The following is a 25,944-nucleotide window of genomic DNA, read 5'->3' as shown; positions in this document are numbered from 1 at the left end:
GCAACTTTATATTTCAGAACTGTCAAAGCCATCATGACAATACTTAGGGCATTTGATGCAATGACCATAGGAACAATTAACATCAAGTTAAATATATTTATTATTTAGAAGAATTTGCTGTTCCATGTGTACTAGAAAAAGAGTTTATATATAATTTATCAAACATCTGTAGTATTTCATTTCATTGCTGTTTCAACCGTTAACTCACTCATACCCTCTCATTCATCCACAACATACAACCAATCACAAATATAGGACAAAGGGGCATATTTATTACAAAGCAGCATTAGCCTCCTTGGCTTAACGCCGTGCTCTGCCACTTCTGGAACACAGGACTGCACCATATTTACAATAATATGGTGCATCCCTGCGTTTCCCTCTGCGTTGGCGCTAAATTTAGCAGCCTACCACCAACGCAGGCACCCCTGCACCATAGTGCAAGAGTGTCTGCGTTGAGGGGAAGATTGTTTATGTGCTGGAAGGTCTCCCTTCCTGCACATAAATAATATTTTAATAGTGTTTTGTAACATCTATGTGTGCTGCTTAATGCAGGGGTCATCGAGGTGAAAGTTAAGATGTCCTAGGAAGATATAGTGCTTGGAGCCAATGGGGACCAGTGCGATGAGGGCAGCGATGGTGTTGCAGAATGGGGCATGGTCCTGGTGGTCTGTAGGTGAGGATGCCTCTGATAGTGATTTTTCCGTCTGCGTGGAGTTTGAAGTTGTGATGTTCCATTATCGGGGTAAAGTCGTCTGAGAAGGTCTTGCAGTTGATGGTGTCCTTGTTGATGAGGGAAATTCCACCTCCTTGTTTGTTGGTTCGGTCCTGGTGTGTTATCTTGTAGCCTTCGGGTGGCGATGTCTGGTGTAGAGGTGGGCTTCATCCAGGTCTCTGTAAGGAAAATTATGTCTGGGGTGAGGGTTGAGATGGTGACCCAGATCGATGTGGCATGTTTGCAGAGCGATCGTGCATTCAGTAGAATGCACTGGAGTTGTGCTGTGGTGGTTTCCACCGGCATGGTGGGCGCAGTCATATTTCCAGTGTTTCTGGAGTTAGTGGCTGCTTCGGTGCTGCAGGTGAAGCGGCAGTGTTGGCAGGTGAATGGTCCTCTGGTGGTGCGTGGAGATGTGCGCAGCAGATGTTGTTGTCAATGCGCCCGGGATCCAGGGCTCGGAGGTCTGCAGTGATGTGGCTGCGAGGAGTGGAAGAAGCAGGGTTCCTGGTGCTGGGCATGATCCAGAGACAGACAAGCACAGACGGGTTTGCCTTTGGTGCTCCTTTGGCACGCCTACTGCGAGTCCACCCTGCAGTCTCCATAAGTAGCCGTGGGACTTAGGAGGGGCCGGCAGGAGGTGGGATGTGGGCAGGCAAGTAGCAGGAACAAACGGCGGGAGCAGGCGCAGTGAAACAGTAAACAAAAGAAATACAGCAGCCAACGAAAACAATATACAGTGCAGTGCAATAACTGAGGGTACAATACAGTTTTTTGACTGTAGCAGTGTCTCACTGGCAATGAGTGGTCTGCAGCAGCAGTTGGGTGGTGGCATGCTAACCCAAGAGGTGGTGTCAAAGGTGTAGGGTAAAGGCCAATGATGTCCCACCTACCTATCTGTCCACTTAGGCTTTTTCTTTTCTTTCCCTCTACCTGGGGGGTGGAGGGCTTTCCTTTCCAAAACTCACTCCATAGACGGTGGAGTAAAAGTTGGGGGTTTCGGACCTCATGCCTCACCAATGAGTAGTTTTCCAGTTGATATGAGGTTATACACTCGCTTGGGGCAGCGGCAGTGGGGAGGGCGGAAAGAGTGGAGGGTTCTCAAATGGTTGTTTCGTTTTTTACACGCCATTTTTCAAGGAGGGAAGCACACATGGACGCACCACATTGGTATCCCAGGTGGGTGGTAGTATGGATGTAACTACATTTGCACCTTATGAGAGTGGGTAGACTTCCTGACTACACATGGTACTCCATAATGTCCAGGCACCTGATATATTCCTACTCCAAGAGCCACATTTGCTGTGGAAACAATGCTACTTCCTGGGTAGGGGGAGAAATACTACACTGGCGCACCTGGGATCACCTCAGGATCTATGGGTGTTTACAATATTGACTGAAAATAAACCTGTTCCATGTGTCACGGACCTGGGTAGACCAAAGTGGGAGATATGGGGGAGCTTCAGTGACTCTAGGGGAGGACTGCAATTACACAGGTCAGCTTCTATTCATCTCCTGTCTCCTGTACTGGAGCAGGTAGCGGCCATGCTCCTAAAGGCCGGCTCCGCCTCACACATAGTGAGAGGTGACTTTAACGATGTAATGGCCCCCAGTTTTGACCGATCAAGAGAAGAGATGGCCCCCTCCAGGACCACTCCCCTGCTGCAATTCGCAGACTCGCTGAGTCTCTCTGACCTATGGCGGAGACACCATCCAAGGGACTATTCTTCTTTACGGGGGATGAATAAGGTCTTTTCTAGGATTAATTAGGTCTTCGCCCATGTAGGTGACGTGAATGAGATGGACAGAGCAGACTACTTGGCACGAGGCCTGTCAGATCACTCGCCACTATGGATTACAGTGAACGGGAGTTGACCTCCCCAGGGTGCGGGCTGGAAACTTAATGTGTGGGATCTCATAGATGCGGAGGTTGCGTGGTAGCAGCAGATCAACTCAGAAGTATACTTCAAAGACAACAAGGGCACCGTAGATTCAGCAATAGTGCTTTGGGCGTCCTAGAAGACAGTCCCGAGAGATTGAGCACAAAATATCTTGGCATGAAAAAAATAAAAGGCAACAACGGAGATAGAGGTGATTGAGTGTTAGCTCAAAGACCTTGAGGAATCCTCCCAGGCCTGGACAGCTATGCAGATCCTCCGCAGCTTAGAGAAGCTCCAGAGGGAAAATTGGGACCTGGCACAAAGGGAGGTTAAAGAACAGCAATTAGCCACATGGCACCACCTTTATGATGCAGGAGGCAGAGCAGGCAAGTTGCCTGCTTGGCTAAGTAGGAGGGAGGTATAGGCACGCAGGGTATGGTGTGCAACAGGGGCTCCCCACTCAAGGGATAAGGCAATTGTGAAGGCCTTTGCATAGTTCTATACCTCGTTTTATAGGGCCTGATCAATGGCAGACACAAAACAAATAGCGGACTACTTACAGTAGACATGCCAGATCGATTTGCGCTAGACAAGGAATTCACATTTCAGGAGGTTCAGGAGGTCATTGCAAAACTGAAACCAGGGAAGGCGCTGGGGCCAAATGGCCTTCCAGCGCAGTCTTCGAGCGATACTCAAGTTACTGGGTCCATATATGCTTGACCTCTCTAAAGCGCCCCGGGACAAGGGCGAGCTCTTGCAGGCTCTACAACGCGCTACCATTGCCGTGATCCACAAGAAGGGCAAGCAGGATACCAGCTGTGGCTCCTATCCAACCTATCTCCCTATTAAATAACGAAGCAAAGGTGCTGGCCACAATTCTGGCCACAAGAGTCTTAAAAGTAATAGTCCTGCCCATCCACAAAGACCAATCGGGCTTCATGCGTGGCAGACCCACCATACTCTTTGACTACACAATGTATTTTTAGTGTTGCATGCCAAAAAGGCGTTTGACGCAGTCCACTGGCCCTTCCTACACCAGGCACTGAGAAAATTTGGATTTGGCCCTTTATAGGGACAATGGATGTCCCTACTCTACCAAGCCCCCACGACTGCAGTGAGGGTGAATGGTGTTCTCTCGACTGCCTTCTCGATTGAACGGGGCACCCGACAGTGACGCTCCCTGTACCCTTTGCTATTTGCCCTTATCATAGAGCTCTCGGCTACTACGATCCGTGCCTCTCCTGACATTCGAGGATTCAAAAATGTTGGTACAGACAGGGGAGACAAAAAAGTCTCGGTATATGCGGACAACATACTCCTTTATGTCACCAAGCCTGCGACCACGATTCCAGCTATTCTCCAGATGTTTGAGGCATATGGGGCCCACTCTGGTTACCATATCAACTGGGGCAAGTTGGCACTTTGCCACCCCTATGGTCCGTTAGATCCGACCATTCTCCCACAGACGCTCCATGGGAAGACTGATGGCTTCCAGTACCTAGGCATTTTTTGTCACTTCCCACAGAGAGACTTGTCTGACTAGAAATCTGGGACAGGTGGTACTGAACTTCCAGATGGAGACAGGGAGGTTGCATACCCTGCTGTTTTTCCTGCTGGAGAGGGTGGCTATCTTTAAAATGATTACCCCCCCAACTTACTCTACACCCTGCAAAACACATTCTACCAGAACCTGAAGGCAACATTTTTCAAGTTAGAGAGTGATTTGAGAACCCTGCTGTGGTGTGGTGGACACCCCAGGATAGTGCTTGTGACCCTCCAGTGTAACCCTTATAATGGTGGAAACTCTCTCCCAGACATACGGGCCTGCTACTGGGCGGCCAACATGGTGGCCATAAACAACTGGTTCGCACCGCAAGAAGACTCCACATACAGAATGGAGTGAGTGCGGTTCTGGTTTTACCTGCACTATCCCTATGGTGAGAAGGGCGTTTGACGACTGTTACCGACAACACAAGTGGTATTGGATGCTTTGAAGAAAGCTACTAGCATAATAGGCTGGGAAGGAAGGATAATGCAGGCAGCGCTGGCCTGGGAAGGAGCGTGGATGCGCAAGATGGGAAAACCAGCAGTTTTGAAGCATGGGACCTGTTGGGAATCGCACGGATGGATCTCCTGGAAGAGGGTGATTTGATGCCATTTTCATCCCTACAACAAAAGTATTCCTTGAACCAGAACCAGTATTTAAAATAAGTGCAGCTGAGACACGCCTGGTGAGCGGGGAAATTGCAGGACTTGGACATAAATGAATATGCACCCCCTAGAGGACAGACTGTTACTAGAAGAGTTATAATCGAAGGCTAGCTCGCTCACCTACAAGACACTAAACAACAATATGCCAGGCACACTGACTAAGCTGAGAGCCAGGTGGGGGGAAGTCGTGGGTGAGCTGGAGGATGTGGACTGGGAGGCTGCTCCAATGCTCCTGAGGGAAGTAGCCATACTGTTCCTTACTGTGCCTGATCCATCTCAAAATACTGCATTGGTCAGGGAAGTAAGTGTCATATTCATCCATGCACTATGGGGCTGCCCAGCTATTCAGACATACTGGTCAAGGGTGGTGAAGGAGTTCAGCCATGTGTTGAGAGGAACCATCCCTCTAGATCCCAAATATATTTTACGAGGTTTCCCGGTTGATGTAGACATTGCAAGACCGCAACTTCTCTTCTGCAACCTGGGGCTCGTGATCGCTAAGTGGGACGTGGCACGCCACACGGGTGCACTGTAGGTCCCTACCTTGACAGAATGGATGAACGGGTACTACCTATATATGGCGGCTGAGAAGGTCACATATAAGAGTGGGGGGCGCCCAGGCAAATTTTTCAAGGACTGGAGAGGATTTCTAAAGGACTACAACCTGTACTTGTAGCATAGGGTACCAGATCTCTTAGGTACAAGGGTCTCACAGACAAGCAGCAGACCTGTAGCAAAGGGTACCAGGGCACTGAGATACAGGGGTGTTACAGACAGGCGGCAGACCTGTAGCACGGAGTACTAGGGCACAGAAGTACAGGGGTATCACAGACAGATGGCCGACCAGTAGCACGGGGTACCAGGGCGCTGAGGTATAGAGGTATCACAGGCAGAAGACAGACCTTTAGCAGGGGTACCAGGGTGCTGAGGTACAGGGGTACCACACACAGGAGGCAGACTTGTAGCACGGGGTACCAGGGAGCTGAGGTATAGGGGTATTGCAGACATGCAGTAGACCTGTAGCACAGGGTATGAGAGCACTGAGTTACAGGGGTATCACAGACAGGAGGCAGACCTGTAGCACGGGTACGGGGGCTTCATGTAGAGGGGCATCACAGACAGGGTTATGTCATCATGAATGTATTGTATCATAATCACATTTATATAGAGCTTACTACCCCTGACGAGGCATCAAAGCGCTTTTTGGTGAGTAGCACACTACTCCGGAACCCAAAACGGATTAGTGCTATAGGGAAATATAAAATTAATTTGAGTGGTGGACATGTTAGTCTGTTATTTGGATTGAAAAGGATAGTGGAAGGATAGAGGAGGGAAGTATTTGCATTTACATAGCGCTTGCTACCCCTGATAGGGGGTTAAAGTGCTTTTCGGCGGAGCTCTTAGCAGTAGGAGGAGGTTTGGGATGAGTAAAGGGGAGGTCAGAGGGAAGGGTTTAGAAAGGCTTGTTTGGGAGAATAGAAAAGAAAAAGAGGTATAAGATGATGCAAGTAGGGGTAGAGAAGGGAAGGGGTCTAGAAAGGGTCATTTTGGGGATGACAGTAGTAGAAAGGGGTTTGGGATGAGTGAGAGAGTGGACGTAGAGGATATATTGAGAGACGTATAGAGTGAGACATAGCGTAGTGCATTGGAGAGAGTAATAGAATGTGGTTTGATATGAGTCAAAGTGGAGGTAGAGGATATTTTGTGAGAGACATAGGGTGAGAAATAGGATAGTGCATTGGAGATGCTGAATTAGAAGCAAAATAATAAATATAAAGATACACAAGTACATGGAAGGCACACATGTATAAGGAATGCAATATATGTAGATTGAAGTTGTATCTACCAAACTCAGACCCTTAAGTGCTGCTGCACTCTAAGTCAATCCATTTGTTTCTATTGCATTTAAACAAAAATCATGATGCAATTGTAGGTAAATAGTTATGATAAATGATTTACTTATTTATGCATAGTCTGAAGTAAATGTAATGTACTTGTGTGTGAGTCGTCTAGTAGTCATCCATTCTCGATATGCCCCACCTATCACATCCAGTATCCAGTCCTAGAATGCAGACAGGCAAAGGACAGTATTTGAATTACCTGATGGGCACGACCTAGTAACTAGTTTACTTGCTCTGGTAATAATAATGGATAATTGACAGACACTGGAACTGGGTGTGTTTTCTCGCAGTGGAAAACCAAAGGCCTTGGTAGGGAACTGTGGTGGTCACTGGCACGCTTCTCCTGAGAGCTAATACTGTGCAAGCATCTGAAAAGGGACACAAGGGTACAAGTGCAAGCAGGAAATGATGCAGAATGGGCCCTCTTGAATGTTAGCTCATCCTACGGTGTCACAGGTGGTTAGCCTATGGGGGTGATGGTCCTCGAACATCACCATATAGAGATGTTAACTTGTGTGTTGATGGGTGAGCACAATGGGGTTTTACAGAAATTCACAGTGATATTTAATAAGTAGTACCTCATTGACACAGATGTGTTAATGTCATTATGTAGCATCATCTCTTAAACTCATATGAGCAAGCAAGTAGTCTAAGAATGGAAATGAAGTCCTAACCCCAAAACTGCATTAGGCAGTTCCGAAATATTGAAATGTAAACCCATCAGTATGTAGAACAAAATAGCAAAATGGGTAAACACATAATCTCTCACAAAATGTATCCACACAAGCCATAGGTGTACCCCTGGATACGAGGTCCACGCAAATCACAGAAAGGTAAAACACTGGGGCATATTCTCAAGGAGCTATCGCCAAGTTAACAGCACTTTATCGCAGCCAAAGTTGCGATAAATTTATCGCCCCATTCACAAGCTGGTGTTAACAGCCCACAGCACCAGTTTACCCGCGAAATCAGCCACAAAAACATCACCACAGAAGACCCCCGCAACTATCGTTAATGAGATGCAGGGTAGGTGTTCCCGTGCCAAAAGCCGCGACAACACCACTCCACAACATTCACAACATTCACAACGACCAGCCAGAACAGCGATAAGAACACAAATCAGGCGATAAGGCGCATTAGCAGCAGGAAAATAACACTGGCTCTGACCTGGTGCAAAGTCGGACCACAGCCTGCACCACAAATGGGAGCACAGCCACATCAGAAGGGCAACAGATGCCGTGGAGCCACTGGTCATGCGGCCCGGATACCCAAGAGGGCCACAACACCCACCGCCACCACCCCCAGGACCCTCCCCCCCCGGACCACCAAAGAGGCTGCGCAGACAAAGACAGCGGACCCCAGGAGACACACCAGCCTCACAGACCCAACACCTGACAATGTCATTGCCCACTACAGGCTCAAAAGGTCAACCATCCTACGCATCCTGACCAACAATGCACAACAAGCCGAAAGAACCTCCACAGCGGACAACCAACATCCCACCCCATACAAAGCTGCTGGCTGTGCTGCACCAGTTGGCCCCTGGTACTCCCCAACCAACACTCGCCAGAGTCGGAGGAGCCACACAGCCAGCCACATCCAAGTCCCTCACACCTGTCCTGGACATCACCATCAGCCTGGTACCCCAGTCCCTATACGTCCAACACAATGTGCAGGATCCGCTGGACACCAAGCATGGACCATACGCCATAGCTGGATGCACGCACGTGTTGGGCCAATCTACCGCACACATGTCATACCTGTGCCCCCTGCCAAAACAGCACACAATCACCGCAACAGAAAGCACACATCTCACATTAATGTGCAGGCAACAACCGAACACCGTGGAACCTCCACCAATGACGCCTCCAAATACCAAGCCAGTGAGCATGATTCCTCCATCCTTCGACAGTCCATCAGCAACCAGAGTTCCCAGGATGGCACCAAGGGAAATGCACAGCCCCTTGGCAAGTTCCAAATGAACACCCCACTCACCTCATGTGTGAAGGAGGCAGGAGAACCATGATTGGGAAAGTACACAATGTTAAGAGGAGCGGAGATGTGCTGGACAGACCGCAGTATGCAGAACACACCCATATCAATGGTAACATACACCTCTGGTGTATGGAGTGTAGTGGACAGTGGACGCAACCATGTCACCCCGGCCAGTGGGGTAGTTCGTGGAAATGCTGCCTGTTACATCCCCCCCGTAAGCGTGAGCAGAGTGGGATGGCCCGGCGTATGCCAGGCCAGCGTAGGAGTGTGAATAAAAAGCACATAGCCCTGGGTGTGGTCCTCTTCCGGAATGCCCAACTTCTCTGCCAGGGTGGCGCCCCTCACCACGCCACGAGGCAGACGCTGTCCTCGTGAGGGGAATTGCCTGTGATCCTGTGCTCCTGCTATACCCTGGCCTGCTGGACCCCGAACCCGTCAGGCCCGTCCCTGCACAGCCAGGCCACCCTGATCACCTGCCCACACCGGCGTGTGCCACGGAGGGTCCACCACGTGTAGGCGCAAGCTCCAAGCCCGAGGACCACGACCCTTGCAGCCTCTCAGACCATCACTGGCCCCCCGACGCTGGCCCACATTACTCCTTCCTCATTCACATACTACACCGGCGTCATCTTCTGCCAAGTAGGTCCCATATGTGAAACTGTGTCCTGAGTCCTGAATGGCAGTGACCCCAAAACCGGGGCAGCAGCCACAGCACCAGACCCCCCGATCAGTGAGGCATAGTCCCATATGGGCATCTTGCGACACGTGGTGCCACTAACCCTGTTCAATGCCAGCCGGCGACACGTGGTGCCACTAACCCTGTTCAACACCAGCCGGCGACACGTGGTGCCACTAACCCTGTTTAACCCCAGCCGGAGACACGTGGTGCCACTAACCCTGTTCAATGCCAGCCGGCAACACGTGGATGAGGGACCAGGACTACCCTGCAGACCAGTAGGTCCCACATCCAGCACGTAGATGCGAATCACAAATGGCAGAGTCCGCACCAGTGGTCGCACGGAGAGGAGTAAGAGGAAGATGGGTCTCAGTCCGGATGAAAGCAGGGTCACAGTCATGGAGGTGACCGAACACTATCAACAACTGACCTGGTGCCATCAACCCTGTTCATCGCAAGTCCGCATCCCGTGGTGCCACTGAACCTGAACTACGCAGGCCGGTGGGGCCATCCAACCTATGCCGGCGACACTCGGTGAATGGCCCGTGCTGACTGCTGCCTCAGGCCTACACTGCGGTCCAGTAGGTCACACATGTGGAACTGTGTCTTGGGTAAGATATGGAAGAATCCACACCATTGGACACGCCTCATCGCAGGCAGCATCCCCTAACAGCACTGGTGCCACTAACTCTGTGCACAGTGAGTCATGGGCACCATCTGGTTGGACCTTGGTGGCGTCAGAGCCCATGGGTTGGTGGTTTTCTGCATCTTCTTCGGGCTGGACTGGACTTGGTGTACAACATGTGTCTGTTCCATCCATCTCCACCATAGTGACTGTATCTGTGTGGGCCTGCCCTCTGCATCCTACCCTGTCCATCGATACACTCCTCGACAAGGCCCCTTGTCATCCCGTGAACCTACTCTGCACCTGTGACCCTGCCCCAGTGCACCGCAAGACAGCGGCCCGTGACGGCAGGCCCGTACAGGATGCAGTGCATCCGGGGCCACTAACTCTGTGCAGCACAAATCATGGGGCCTTTATGGTTGAATGATTGTGTCCTTTACGATGTACTCTGTTGTCGATTTGTGACTGCACCAGGCAGCCCTAGCTGGCTGGTGTGCACACACCCCACACACATCCAACACAGGTGTCACTCGGTAAGTGTGCCTGATAATAAATGTGGCCGGGCGCACATGCCGTAGCCATTTACACCATCTGAGCAAGTGTGTCCATGTGTTCATTGTGTCAGCATGATGGGCACGTGCCCTGCAACATCACAGTGTGCTGTCTTCTGTGGACGTTGCCATGTCACCTCAGCATTTGCAGTGACCCTGGACATGTAGCCCCGCACCTACCCCCCTGCATGCCCAGGCTGCGTGTGCTGGCTCAGCAGTGGGGGCAGGGCGCGGTCCGGACCTGGCCCAGTGCAGGAAGTACGGTAAGTGTGTCTCTGTTTTGGGGTGTTGTCGCCACCAGGGCCACAGTACACAATGTTGCAATGTGGCATGTGCCAGGAGGGCAGGCCCGCAGGTACGGGGACATGTAGGAGCGCAAGAACGCTCGGGTTCTTGGCACATGCATGCCAGGTGTTATGTGTATCAGTCTTGCGGATGCATGAGTCCATTGCCTGGCCTCATTCGCAGCGCGATTCCAGCCAGCCATGGGCTAAACACCTGTGTCCGCCCTCAATTTCCAGCGAGGGGTTTAAGAGAGAGCTAGGACTATGGCGCTCAAGCAGAATACCAAAGTTAGTTTACAATGGAAAAGAAGAACTGATGCTTCACGGTGCCACCAGTACAGAGTTGGACCCCAAACCTCTGAGGGAGTCTGAGTTGAGAACCCAAACAGTATAAATATAAAACAAACACTGGGCACACGTAATAGATAAACTATTGATACAATGATGAACAAATATCTTGAAGTCGACACCGGTGGTTCTGTTGAAGCAGTTTATATCAGAAATATTTGTGAGAAAAACAACAAACGCCAGCCGACACTTGTTTCGTCAGCAGGTCAATGCCTGTGACTCTTCAGGGCTGAAAAGCGTAATGCGTCTATCGATGAACCAGTGATAATTCCGACCCGGTGTACGGGTATGCATATGAGCCGGTGGTATAAAAAGTAGCAGCTTGCCAGAACGGGCGGGTGTGCCCGTGCGATGGCGGGGCCTGTAAGTGCAGGAGCGAGCCTGTGCTTGTCTCGATCTAACGAAGATTGAGACCAACATGTACACATCCCACACGTAGTATTCCTTGGTCGTAGTTGGAGTGCGTGAAATGGCCTTCACATGTACTCCCACCCCACCCAAGGCCTGCACCCGTTGCACACAGACACTACTCATTGCACCGAGCTGTGCAATTTCATCCACCGGACTGTCTCAGGGCAAGCCAGTGCCGCTTCAAGCAGAGCCACTGACACAATGGCAGACCATCCCGGACACATGCTCGACTCCAGTCATGTGGAGCTGTACCGTGCACGTCTGCTGCATGTATTGGGGGCACTGCCGTTGGCAGTGCTACGGATTAGTTACCGGCTGAGCTTCTGCCTTGCGCACGTCACCTGCGTGCAGCCTGTGATGCATTGTCGCTTGTGCATATTTGAGTGGTCCATGGATGTGGACCTCTCCAACATAACGGTAGCTGACCTGGATTATGACGTGCGTGTGTGCCCCCTATTGGTCCATGACCAGGAGTGTCACCAGGATGACCGCTTATGGCATGCATAGATGTCTGGCATGCAGGCTTGAAACTGGACCTGGGAGATTGCACGAGTCATAGTGTGCAGTGAGCACATTGAGCCACTACCCGATTGGGCTTTGGTGCACATTTGGTCCAGTGGTTGGAGTTGGCACATCTGTCCAGGTCAGCTGATGGATTATGTCGGCGACATGTCAGATGTGGTGGATGACGAACGCTCATTGGAGATGTTGACCTACGCAGCTGCACTTGCGTTCAGGGACGAGTGACAAGGTACCTACAGCCACAACTGGATGTGGGCCATTGCACGTGTTCCGATACATGGTTGCATGTTGTGGATATGGTCACATGTCCAAAGACGACAGTGGACATGGCTGCATTGGCCAGGACTCATGTTCCAGGCACGGACAACCAACGCGGGTTGGCACTGACTGTTGGTGAGGGACTCCCCGCAGGTGGACATGGGCGCTTTCCTATGTTCCTCATTCAGACATGCTGCTGCATTTGTCTGCATATCGTGGCACTTCTCTTGACCGTACTGACTCGCACTTGTTGATAAAGTTTCCACACTTTCACATGTCTCCAACTGTGTTGTGTCTTGATCTGTATGCCAATGTGTGTGTCATGGACTCTCTGGCTCACTACCATACGTGCATTGCTACCCCATCAGGACTGTGGGTTTGTACTTGTGCATTATCATGTCCCTGTTTCGTGCTTTGCCAGTTGCGTATAGCCGTTTACCGGCCACAGGCGGGTGCACTTGTGTCCTGTGTTTGGTTGTGCACAAGTTGGGGTTTGTACCACATTGTGTTTGATGTTGGGGTGCTCTGCTTTCTATGTGTGTGTGCTGAATTGTATGTGAGATGTCCCTTCAGCTCTGATTTGGCTCACCCTTCTCCCTTTCAGGCGGTGCTGTCTTCACTTCTGTGCTTGTTCAGTGGTGTGACATTGCCGGGTTGTGTGACTTGTGCTCCTTGTTGGAGTTGTTACTGTTGGGCATGGTTTGTCTGCAGTTGTGCTGTGCTTAGTTGTGCATGTGTGCCATTGTGCCCATCTCCCCCTGCCCCCTTGTCCCTGCTTGTTCCTCTCCCTGTTGTGTCTGTTGTTTGGTGCAGTTTCCATCCCCCGAGTTCTGCCACCATCCCCAGACTGATGTGGTGGACACCATTTCTTCCATGTCATCCAGCTCCTGGTGTGGTGCTGGACTCCCACCTCCGGTGTGCATTGCTGCCCTCTTGTTGTTGGCGTGTTTCTGCTTGTTTGTGCCTTTCGCATCATTGCTGGAGTTCTGGTTTCTTGCCATTGTCCTCCTCAGCTCTCAGGCTGCATTCATCTTGTCCAAGATGGCCTGCCATGTACAATGTTTTGTTGCCAATGGGTTTGGTGGGGTTGTCTGCTGTCTCGGGTTGCCTCCGTTTGTTTGGCTGTTGTTTTCTGTTTGGTCTGTCTTACTTTTTCAGGCTTTTGTTGTGCTTATTCACGCCTGCTGTGTTTTCACGGTCCTGGCCGTGCTTATCCCTGCTTTCCTCATCGTGAATGGGCTCATCGCACGTTTTCTGGTGTTGTGGTTTTATCTCCGTCCCGGTGGTTGTATCGCGGACATTGGCCGCGTTTTTGGTGGACTATCGCATGCTACCGCCATGTTGTGAATTCCATGTTAACACGGGGTTATTTTCCCGCGATGGGCTGCGATGTGTAAAGTTGTGTTAGCATTCTTTGGTGATGTTTAGCACACGTTCTTGTGAATATACCCCATTTTGTTTAAAAAATGCATCAACATGCTTACCCTAAGGCCTTACGGATTATAGTAAAGCTGCAAGACTTTCTCAAGGGTTAAGCTATGCAGACAAATTATATTGTTTATTTAGTGAGGAGGGAAGGGAAACAAGCATTTGCAATGCAATCGGTCTCGACTTTGGGACCTTATAAGTGTGTAGCTATGCAGCACAATATCCTGGATGTTTTGCCACCAGGGATTGAATAGCTAGACAATTATTACACACTGGGTGATGCAGTGTGATTTACAACTGCAATTAATATTTAAGAAAAAAAAGCTTTATTTTGTGAAAAAGTAAAACGGAGATCAGCTCCGGATGAGAGGAAACATTCCCATTTTCATCTTTGGCCTGCATTAAGATAAATGTGCACCTAGCAAACTGCACAATTACCGGTGCTGTTTATGCAGTGGTCAGAGAGTGGCCTAATAAGGTAAACAGAGCTGTTTTTACCTGCATACCCTATAAGCAAGATGAATACAAAAAAACATGTATAATCTTGGATCAATGCAGACAAATAGACATTTTTGAAGTTGTAAGCCTCATGTTGTTTCCTGTGAAGTGGCTTTAAATGTTGAAGAGTGCGTCAGACATTCTTTGAATGAAACAGAAGGAAAAGCAATTAATATCACTGGAGTCGTAAGATTGTCTTTAGCAGAATCAGCACTCTTTAGCTTCAGAAGCAGTGGAGAGTGCAGAGCAGACAGTTTAACTTTGGTAATAAGACCCTGGCTCAGTGGCTCTCCTGTAAACCCTTAATGCAGTGATTAAACCAGCCTGGATCAGAACTCACTTTGGTGGTGGCAAGACAACAGGCTTTGGTATGATTTACGACTCTCTCGACTATGCAAAGAAGAATGAGCCCAAGCACAGGCTTGCCCGGCATGGGCTGTATGAAAAGAAAAATACATCCAGGAAACAGTGCAAAGAACCTAAAAATAGAATAAAGAAGGTCCGGGGCACAGCAAAGGCAAATTTTGGTGCTGGAAAAAAGTGAGGTGAAGAGTGTTAACGGAAGAATTGAACCTCCTGGTCATCATGTCCGTTAAGACAGTGCTCGATGTTCTCTAATAAAATGTATTAAAATTGAAAAGAAAAAAAAAACTGCCTGGATGTGAAATATGTCCTGGACCTTGCTGCTTCTGTCAGTCGGGAGATGAATGAAGCAATTTCTGGTGACGCCCTTTGAGGCACTGGAGCCAATTACGCTCCAGTGTTCCTTTTGTAATTAAAGGTTGAGTGTTGAGACCCACATTCTACAGATTTACAAGTTAGTTACAGCCTAGAATGGAATGACGCTACTCTGTCAGGGTCCAGGCGATGCGATCCCACCACACCTGTCTGCAGACCTCCACTGCCGTCCTGAGTCACAGGTTTGAGAAACGTGCACTCTCTTCTGACGTCACAAGACCTCCAACAGTTGTGGAAGAAGTTATAGTGTTCGGCTATAATTTAAAACTGAAGAAAGCATAAAACACTCACTTCCGAGAGGCTTTATCGACGATATCTGTTGTCTACTGTTTATAAGGCCATGTGTTCGATTCTCAGCCCTCACTCCAACACCCCTAGCCTCCCTCCATCCAGAGTATTCACTCTCTCTAAAGTACATCACCGCAAGCATCCACATACCCAGCATGCCCACTGTGCAGTGTACCTCTGGCATGGCATTCCCTCCCAGCCACTGATGGCCGTTCTTCCCACCCTCAGCACAGACTCAGGTGTTCTGCATCACTGCCCCATGCATGATATGCCATGTCCCTAATACTGCATACCCTCAGCTATGTCCTAAATGCATATTAAGAATGAACACCTTCCCCCTACCCTGCATTCCTAAAAGGTCTACCACATATACCCCAAGCGCTGACATCACAAACTCTTGTAGCCCTGCATGCCTCGCATCCCTGTGCACAGTGGTAAAGTAGCCTTCACATGAATGATACAGCTGTTTCCCACACTGTATCCATCCTGTCCAATGGAATGTGCACGTTAAACAGCATTTCAACGTCACTGGCGCTGTGGAGTCCAAGACCACTCCACAGAGCCGCGCTATAAAAGTGCTTCAGTATTTGCAAACAAGTTAAGAGCTGGGTCCAGGCATACAAACCCGCCCCGCGTAATCTCACTCACCCCATCCCCACTCCCTCTTACTCGAACTGTCGGTCCCGCAGGCGCCCTTCTGCAGCAACACCAGAACCGGGACCAGCCGTGGCAGTAGTGACAGGGGACAGGGTGGGGGGGGGTTTGCTTCGGCCGCACTTTGGGGATTGTTGCTCTCGTCTAGACAGAAGTTGATTGTAAGGGGTTCACGATCAACCTCTGGCCTGGGTGGTGAGGGGGAGCTGCAGTGACCGTACGAGCATCCTCTACAGGAAGAGCCTTTGAATCTCTCAGAACATAACCATCTTAGTTTGTGCAAATCAAATCAGAATAAGCAAAATCACAGGTTAAAATGACAGGGAGACATGCATCAATGCCAACGTAATAATGGGAGATTAATTAATTATTTATTTCAAACACATAGAACATCTGCAGTCTATAAGACAAAAAAAAGAAGAAAAAAAAGAAACAGCAAAAAAGAAAAAAAGTGATAATAAAAAACGTCCAGGCTTAAAATAAACTCTTTTGTTTGAGGAAAAATCTGGGGCAAAGAGAATAGTCTCTGAATTCAGGTTACGTTTGTTGAAAATAGCAGGGAGACGATGGTGATGATGAAACATGAAATGACGTTAAACTAGAACAGTGACCGACGCCGGGCACTGTAGATCACAGCGGCTGAAAGAAAGTGTTGTCACTTGCACTGGGATGCACACAAGGCACAAAACAAAAGAAGACCATGTTCGGATCAATTGGATTAAATACGTGTTTAATGCACATCTATTCAGAGGATGAGATTTTAAAAGCCACGTGGTTCTAGAGCCAGATGTCACTTTTTATCAATATATTTTAAAAAATGCAAGAGAAGGCTGTAAACACTATTCTGAAATAGAAAATGTAGATAGTTACATGGGGGATTTTGGACTGGGAATTTGTGTTCCTTGATTTTTTACAAAAAGATACATGGTCACTGCATTCCGATATCCCTCTAAAATCAATATATGAAGACACACTTAAGAGAAGTATTTGATATCCAAGCATAGAATGTATACAACGGCTTGGCAAGTATTATACGCGACCGATAATCTTGCGAGACCGCTTTACAAAAAACCTGTTTCTGAATCTGTGTTTAGTCAGATTCTATTATTTTAATATCACTGTTGCAAATGTTTTGGTTTCACAGGGCTGTAAAAATGGCAATCATTGTATCCTCTCCATGCGGGTGAAATAGTGAGAAACCTGCAAGAGTAAGAGCTTTCTCACATCTCTCCGGCGAGGACAGTGACCTACTGAGCTATCTAGCCTGCCTGCCTATTTGTTGCTGCTTCGCTGACTGCCGCTCCTCAGAACAGGATGAGTAATACAACTGTGTGGTGGATTACTTCCTTATTTTGCTTCCAAAACACCCAGCAGCTATTAGTTACCCGTCCATAAATACATGGTAATAATTATGTACCCCACAGCAACATTTGTCAAAAAACAGAAGGCACCACGGACAAGTGAAGGGAGGGTGGGGTAAAGAAGGCACGGACAACGGGAGGGGATGGGTAAAGAAGGCACAGACAATGGGGGGGGTAATGAAGGCACGGACAATGGGGAGTGGGGGGTAAGATCATGGATTTTCGGCCACACCGTCAGAGAACAAAGAGTTGCAAAAACGCAGACAAATTCCTGTCTCAGGGTCAGCTAGCAGGCAGGTTCTAGTTATTTTGGGAACTGCCATCTTGTGTAAAGAAAGGGCTCAGGAGAAAACCCATCCTGGGAACATTACCTCTCAGCCCACAAAAGATGTGTGCAGGAGTGCAAGGAACCACTGCACTCTGAAGTATACAATACTCACACACACATCTGGCTATATTTAGAAACGTACTCTCACGCACGAAATGAAGCAGCAGATGTTCAAACACACAAATATTTAATCACACACATACAATAAATACACGTGCTCTCTCGCACAAAAGTGATAATTTCTTAAAATGTACACACACAGTCGCATACACATACTTTTAGGCACACAGGCACGCAACACGAAGTAAACGAGATTTCTCGGGCTCAGGTAATTTTAAGTCCGATGGCTTCGGCAACCTCAAACCACGTTTCGTGCAGCCAAAGTGAGCTCGGCTGCACCGCTCCCGCTTTGAAGCTCTTGGTAGGAATGGAAACTAGAGACGTGGCAGTTATATTAAGAGCGATCAAAAAGTGGGCTCATGGATGTCACAGGCTGTGCGGGAGATCAGAGACAGGCACGGTCCCGCGAGTGGTGTGTGTGGCGGCCGCCATTGTGAAACAACAATGGAAGTGAAAGGGCGCACGGTGTGCAGAAAATAACAAGCATTAGCAAAGGTGCAACTTAGCGCGAACTTGAAAGAGGCATCTACGGCTCTGGGCACCTCTGTGTATTTCTGAAAGCCAGCAAATCTCCCGATGCGAGCTGCCCCGATTGATTTTTCTTGGCCACAGGCGGGCTGCTCCAGGTGCATCCTGGAGGCCCGCCTGGTTTTGATTTCCTCCTTGCACTTCGAGTGGCAGCTGCAAGTTTTTTATGCCGCAGCTCTATGGGCACCTCTCTCCCTGGAGTACCAGTGGCGAGCGGGCAGGAAGGGGGCGAGGGGAGGTCCGAGAAGATATGACTGCGGGAGGGGATGGGGGGGGGGGGGGAGACAGGGAAGAAAATAGTGCAGGAGTAAAGGGGCCGATAGCTGTGGAAGGCTACAAATGACGACATGCTCATCAGGAGCATTTAGGACCTAAGCCAATGAAAAAGATGGGCCGGAGAGTGGGTGGAGCTTCCACGAAACTTCAACACTATAGTGTATACTGCATACCCCGCAAAGCGATGGCAGCGCATTGGCGCTGCAACGCTACGCGAGACCTAAAAAGCTCTGAACTCAGCGCCGGAGACCTCCGCCCCATGTCCGGAGCCAAAGTACACACTGAGTACAATCTCATTATATACAAAGGTAAATGTACCTTCTGAGCAGGCCACCCAAACCGTACACCTCCTCAAAATGGAACAACGTCCAATTGTATTTCGCCTTTCCCTGTCCCCTTGTGATGCAATCACAGCAACCTGATCTTATGCTTGGAAGGCGCTACAAAAACATGGCGTTGCTTCTCCCCTATGCACATCCTTAAAGCTAAGGTGGATTTGTCTGAGCCTTGTAGACTCTCTTTCCTTAAATAAAAAGCATCCATGCAGATCGTGTGAGCGCGGAAGAACATGAACAAACAAGTGCATTTTAGTGGGGCCCACACACTGGGCTACAGATCAAATTGGCGAGGGCCACCTACAAAGGTCAATGGAAAGAGTGCCTGTTTTTCTGTACATATATTTAATTCAAGAAAAAAAGAGCAAATTACAGTTCGCCAATAAGTAGGACACATCTCTCCAGCTTCCTTTCCATCTGTTTTGTCAAATGCCTCACATATACAGACAGCATGCCAGACCAGCAGGAAACAGTCACTGTACGTTTGCCAAATGTTTAAATGTGTCTTTGTAGGTATGTTATATAAAGATATATATAGTTATATATATAATTCAAACAGGTTGCCCCAGATGAGAGTGGCCCCAGGAGAGATTGTCTTCCAACTCTGGAGAATGGAGCACAGAAGGATAAAATTACCAAGCCGTCTTGTGGCTCAACGCGTTTCAAACTTGACGTTCTTTCTCAAGAGCCTGACGATAAAGACATCAAACGCAGCATATGGAGCACCATTCAAATGTATTAAAGGTCCGGCTTCAGTGGGCGTGTACTCCCCTTCTGTGCTCCATTCTCCAGAGTTGGAAGATAACCTCCCTTGGGGCCGCTCTCATCTGGGGCAACTTGTTTGAATATTGTTAAGCGCCCGTGCCTGGTCACGAGAATGGTCCGACGCCGAGTGCGTATCTGCGGTACCCAGACTCACGGGTATATATACACACACATACAAAAATACAGAGGTCAGATGTAAACATTTTAAACAATAGATGATGCTTTGCAGTGAAAGGTAGTAGAACAAATTAAAGTGCGTGGCAATGGTACAGTCTCTTTTAATTTCTGTGTTGCCTCCCGGTATATTTAACAGATGTGGTGGTGTGACCCAGGGGCGGGTAGAAGGGCAGGAAAAACAGAGATAGGACACAGGAGCCATCTGGCCCCCTCTAGATGCACAAGTGAGGACTGTTTCCTGCTGGACTGTCTTGCTGTTTGTATATTTGTGGCACTTGACACAATAACAAGCGGAGATAAGCCAGATAAATGTATTTGTATGACACCCTACTTATTCATGCATTAATTTTTGACAACTTGTCCTTTGCAGTTTATGTGTTTAATTTTAAGGACTGGGTTTTTCTTCAGCACCATCTATCACACTGGAACCCTTTGTTGAACTACATCCTTCCTTGTGTTTGTGTACTTGCACAATACACCTTCCGTTCTTGCAGCTGTGCTGATTGAGGAACAGTTGAAACCTTTTCCAGGGACTTGCTTCGAGACTTTTTGTTTTTTTTCTTCACCTTTTTACCCAATGACTTTCTTTTGTTGTTAGCACTTTGTTCGCTATTTTATTTTTCATTAAACTATTTTTTAAAGGGACTATCCGTTAAATGATGTCACAATAGAGCCTAAAGACCTCAACAGAAGTCATCGAAAAATCAACATTCCAGAATGCCTATTGATCGTGATTATCATAGTTGCAGGAATGGAGCAGGCAGTTCTTGTCCCTTTTACGTTTACCTCCTTGCTTGCATTCCTGAGTCTTCTGATGTCATTATTGTGTTACCCATATACCCATTACTTGCAGAAGCCAGTATACTCTGGTCTTACTGTCCTAAACGTCCCCATAAAACAGAATAATGGTGTGCCCATAGGCCTGCTCGTGTCTTGAAGGCACCTGCCTCACCCATTTGTTTTTAATTACTCATGAGCCATACTTAAATAATTATTTGGGAAGTGTTACTGTGTAGAGATTTGACAACTGTTTGATATTCATATGGATATTTTTTTTTTCTCCTCGTAATCAACTGTGGACCTCCGCCTTCTAGGTATTACTTCAGGAAGGGACCGAAGACTCATGCAGCTGTAGCCCGTGAAGGTAAGAGCAGTGGAGCGGCGGGGCCCTCCACCACGAGGGAAAATTAAATAAATAAATATATAATGTTCCCTCGTGGTTGTCTGTCGAATCCCCCCCTCCACCCGGCCACACCGCTCTTACCTGCACGGGCCACGGCTGGACTCATGCTAGATTGTTAGATGCCAAGTTTCTCTCAATCATCTAATAACTTAAGGAGTTTTTCAAATTATGTATTAGACTGAGAAACTGCCTGGACCAGTGAAACCATGTCCCACGTTTGTGTCCATACTTTCTAAGCACTCTCTTCATGCACTTTCTTATGATGAAATGGTTGGTGTTTTTGTGATAATGTATTGTATATTTTATGTGTGTCTTTTATGGTTAGCAAATAACCGAAATAAAGCTTTTTGATGATGATGATCTAATAACTTCTTTTACTTGTATATTTTTTAATGTGGAGGAGCACATGCAAATTCTAACGTATCTTCCCGTTCCATTTACTGCCATGGTCGAAATACCTCTGTGTCATCATAATGGATTATAATAACAACATTTAGCTTGACTATTTAAAGAGACCTATCCTCAACTTTAGTGAACCCAACTTGCTTCTTGACGAAGCTGAAGAAGCCATTAATGACCATTTGCAGGCATCTCTTTCATCTCACTTTGTACTTTTTTTTTCATTATTATTATTTTTTTAATCTCCTCCCCCACCACCCCCTTTTTTATTGAGTTAAAAAACTCAATCACAAGGGTGTCAGTTCCTCAAGAAAGATTTTATAAAATGACATTGGAAAACCATTGTTTCCAAAAGCCTTGCCACTTGGCATTGTGGCGAGGGCAAGTTGGATTTCTACTGCTGTTATATCTTCTTCTAGTTATTCTATCTGTATAGTTGTCAGTTGTGGGAGAATTTTAGAGTGAAAATAATAGGATATAGTCTCCTTTGGGACTGAATATTTAGCAGCATAAGAATCATTATAATGCTGTAAAATGATTTTGGCTATCCTATCCTTCTCAGAGACCACAGCACCTGTCTCTGGTTCCGCCAGTTCCCTAACTTTTGCAGTCTTCTGCTTAGTCCTAGTTAAATGAACAAGAAACTTTCCTATCAACTGGCTTTCTTCATAGACGCAGTGCTGATATAGCCATGAACTCAGGATTTCCTCTAAAATAAAGAACTCTCTTAACTCGAGCTTTGCTTTACTTAATGGCCGAACCACATTTTGTGACCCCAACTGGCCAACATTATGTTGTAATATGTTGTTGACTGCAGATTGCAATTGTACTATATGTGCCACCCACTTTTTAGATTGTGTAGCCTTAAAGGCTACCATTTGTCCACAAACTGTGGCCTTAAGGGCTCCCCAGAACAGAAAAAGAGTTGCAGTGCCGCTGCTGATCTGAAAAAAGTTCTCTATATATTTCCTTATATCCGATACCCATTGCTGATTAGAGAGAAGGGAGCAGTCCATCTGCCACCTGGACCTCTCTCTTTTACTGACTACAACTTCAAGATCAATACTAACCAAGGAATGGTCAGAAAAAGCATTAGCCCATATTTCGGAACTCACACAGTTAAGCAAATTGTAAATTAAGAAAAAAATCTATAGAGCTGCAGATTTGAATTTCTGTGAATAGCAAGTATATTGTGAAAATTCAATATTAGCTCTACCCGAAGGATCGACCACCTGATACTCCCTTTTCAGTAAATCGATTATTTTCTTAGTATGGGGCTTCAACTGCTTCTTTGTTTTGTTCGAGGTGTTTTTCGACAAATCCTGCATGAAATTAAAATCCCCTCCTATAACTATGGGGCCTACTGCTCCAATGGCCACCTCGCTAATAAGGAGGGTTGCTTTGGAATCATCGATTACAGGGGCATAGTAGCTCACTAAATTGATTGGATTGCCATTTATTCCGGTTGTAACCTAGAGCCATCTACGATTAGGATCCCAACTAACTTGTATGTCCTCTCAATCTAGCCCCTTCACGAGATATATCGCTATCCCCCCTCACTGCGAGCACAGCTGAAGCAAATTATGCCGCATAATAATATTTAGGGATAAAACGTTTTGGCATGTTGGTTTTTAAATGTAACATTACAACCTGTGGGCGAAAATATGTTAACCACCTGATTAAACCTCCATGTTTTTGTTTGTTGGATACACCACTAACATTGCAAGATAATATTCTCATTTTAAACCCCATCACTTTTATAGACATTATTTTTCCCAAAGAATGCTAAAGGATCTCCCACAACTCTACACTGCATTCTGCTATCACCTAGTACTCTGCTTATTTTTTTTACTAATGAAATTCCCCCAAGCCCCAACACCGTACCCCCCTATAAAACCCCCAACTTCGATAACCCCAATTGAGAGAGGAATAGCCCACAATACCCCTCTCAATGTGATAGCTGCCCTTTTCGGCTGCTGTGGTATTGCACTCAGTAGACTGCCCACCCCCATCCCGATTATTAAGAAAGTAAAACAAAAAAAGCCCTCTAGCAACATCTGCTCTACCCATCCACCCCAGTTTGATTATTTTGTAATGGTTTGTAACACCTCTTGGGCTTCGCCTAGACTAGAAAACAGATTACATTTTCCTTTAATCAAGACTCTTAATTTAGACTGTCGAGCAATTACTGACTGTGCACCCTGTGCCTTATAAAGTTGTAGTAGCTTTAGGAATTCTTTTCTACGATGCGCTGCCTCTGCTAACATATCTGAGAAAATGCGGCAACATGGTATTTCCTCTGTGGAGAACTGTTTCCTCTGAATAGCTATCCTTTACACGAACAACCGCAAAATTTATCAAAATTGCCTGAGGCAGCTTTGAGTTTGGAAATGGTTGTGCCGGAACTCAATGGGCACGGGTAATTGTAAGATCTCCTGAGTGCTCTGGTAGTTCATTCTTCTTTATAAATGTCTCCACCCATTGCAGCATTTGCGATCCCTCATACTCTTCCGGTACTCCTACCAAGTGTAGGTTTGAGCATCGTGAATGGTTCTCTAATTCATCAATTTTAATTTCAAGTGATGATTTCTCTTTTCTAGCTAGCATAGCCTGTTGCTGCATGGTATTCATCTGATCCTCAAGGTGTGCGATCCTTGACTCTGCCTCCTGGATTCTTGCTGGAATTTCGCCCACTGCTTCTTCAATCTTGGAGAATTGCTGATGTAGAGATGCTATTTCGCTAGCTTGCGTAATCTTTAATTCTCTGATTTCTTCCAGGATGAGGTTCAGCATCATTTTAATATCCCATTGGACAGAGATCTTGTCCCCTTTCTGTTTTGCTAGTGGCGTCTCCTTGGGATCCACTTGTTCTACAAGTATCTGTTCTTGCTGCATCTGTGTGTCCGTGATTATTATAGGAGAATCCTCCCAAAGCTGAACTTTCATTGAAATTTCACACTGTTCGGTGGAAGATATCTGAGAACCTTCATCAACTTGTACTATGTGTTTTGCATTTGTCAAGGGGATCTGGGTTTTAACTATTTGACTTGGCTCAGCAGTTAAAGGATTCTCCTGCAAGATTTTAGTAGGAGTTTTCACTTTTACAAAAAGCGGATAATCTTCCTGCCTGTCTGGCCTGTCAGGGGCTGCTTTTATAGTTGTTTCCTGAGCATTCACATGGGGAATCTACCAGTGTCGGTGCTGTATGATCGGCTGTAGGAACCTACCCTGCACCAGCGTCAACACTGTTATCCGGGGTGTCCTCCTCAGAATTTAAGGAAACTTTTGCTGAGCCTTGGCGTATTTTTGGACTCTGCTCTGCCCTTGCCGTAGCTGCATTCTTCAATTGGGCTGTTCGGTCCTCCGTTTTGTGTGCAGTAGCCATATTCACCATTATATTCGTTATTTTGGAGTGCTTCCCCATTTTTAAACATTTCATTTTTTCCTTTCCCCCTCAGTCCTTGATTTTGCTTAAAGCAGAAAAGTTCCTGAAAGATGAGAAGAGATCCATACCTAGTCAGCTTTCTAATGAACTTTCATACTGGTACTCACCAACTAGTGTGAAACCTGGTGGTCCCCCCCTTGCCACTGTTCTGATGAGCCTTTGTCTGCTTTTTGGACAGGGGGAAGAAGGAGGAAGAACGAGAAGTTTAACACTGGTCCCCGGAGCGTAATATGAGGGATAAGATGTCTCATGTATTTGTTCTTTTGCCAGAGTGCAGGACTACGGGAGGCCAAGAGACCAAAACACAGCCTCCAGACAATAAAAAAAAGCCAGTTTAATTTCTCCTGTCTTGCTATGTCTGCGAGTGGCATCCTCAGTTACTCCCAAACTCCAGGGGGGGTGGGGTAAGGAACACATGATGTACAAACGAGACTGCTCGGATCTCTAGATAGGTTGTCTCGCTCAAGCAGCGAGCAGCGTCCTCAATGTCCTTGACCTCTCCTGAACTGCCGAACCACCGAACTACAAGGGGGTGGCTCCCTTCGATCAGCAAAAACAAGACAGCTCGGGGCACCACGCAGCCTACCATGTTCTCCAGTCGGCGTCCTCAACCCGGAAGCAGAAACAAGGGCAAGTGATGGCGTGTTACGTGGTAGGGGGCGTAAGGGCAGCCTAGCAGCAGCGCGAGTGGGATTGCCTGCTGCCGTCCATCCTCCAATATTCGCTTTTGACTTTGAAGTTATGTGATGTTAAAAATATTTATAAAACGCATGTACACAATAAGCTTTCTTGGTGCTAAAATAGCCGGAGGAAACATAACAACAACAGTAGGCTGTAAAAAAAGAGTAGTGCCTTAATTGTATGCTTGTGCCTGTCTAAACATGATATAGAATGGTGCCATCAGTATCTTAAGAGGAGAGGGGTTTCCAGGTTTGAGGAGCCAAGACAGTGAAGCTAGAACTACCCAGTCTATTCTTTTTAAACATGAGAATTGTAAGAAAATTCTGAGAGGATGATCATAGTGTCCTGTTTGGGGTGTATTTCGTA

Source organism: Triturus cristatus, chromosome 9, assembly GCF_964204655.1.
Source record: "Triturus cristatus chromosome 9, aTriCri1.1, whole genome shotgun sequence".
Classification (NCBI taxonomy): Eukaryota; Metazoa; Chordata; class Amphibia; order Caudata; family Salamandridae; genus Triturus; species Triturus cristatus.
This window is presented reverse-complemented; position numbering follows the sequence as displayed.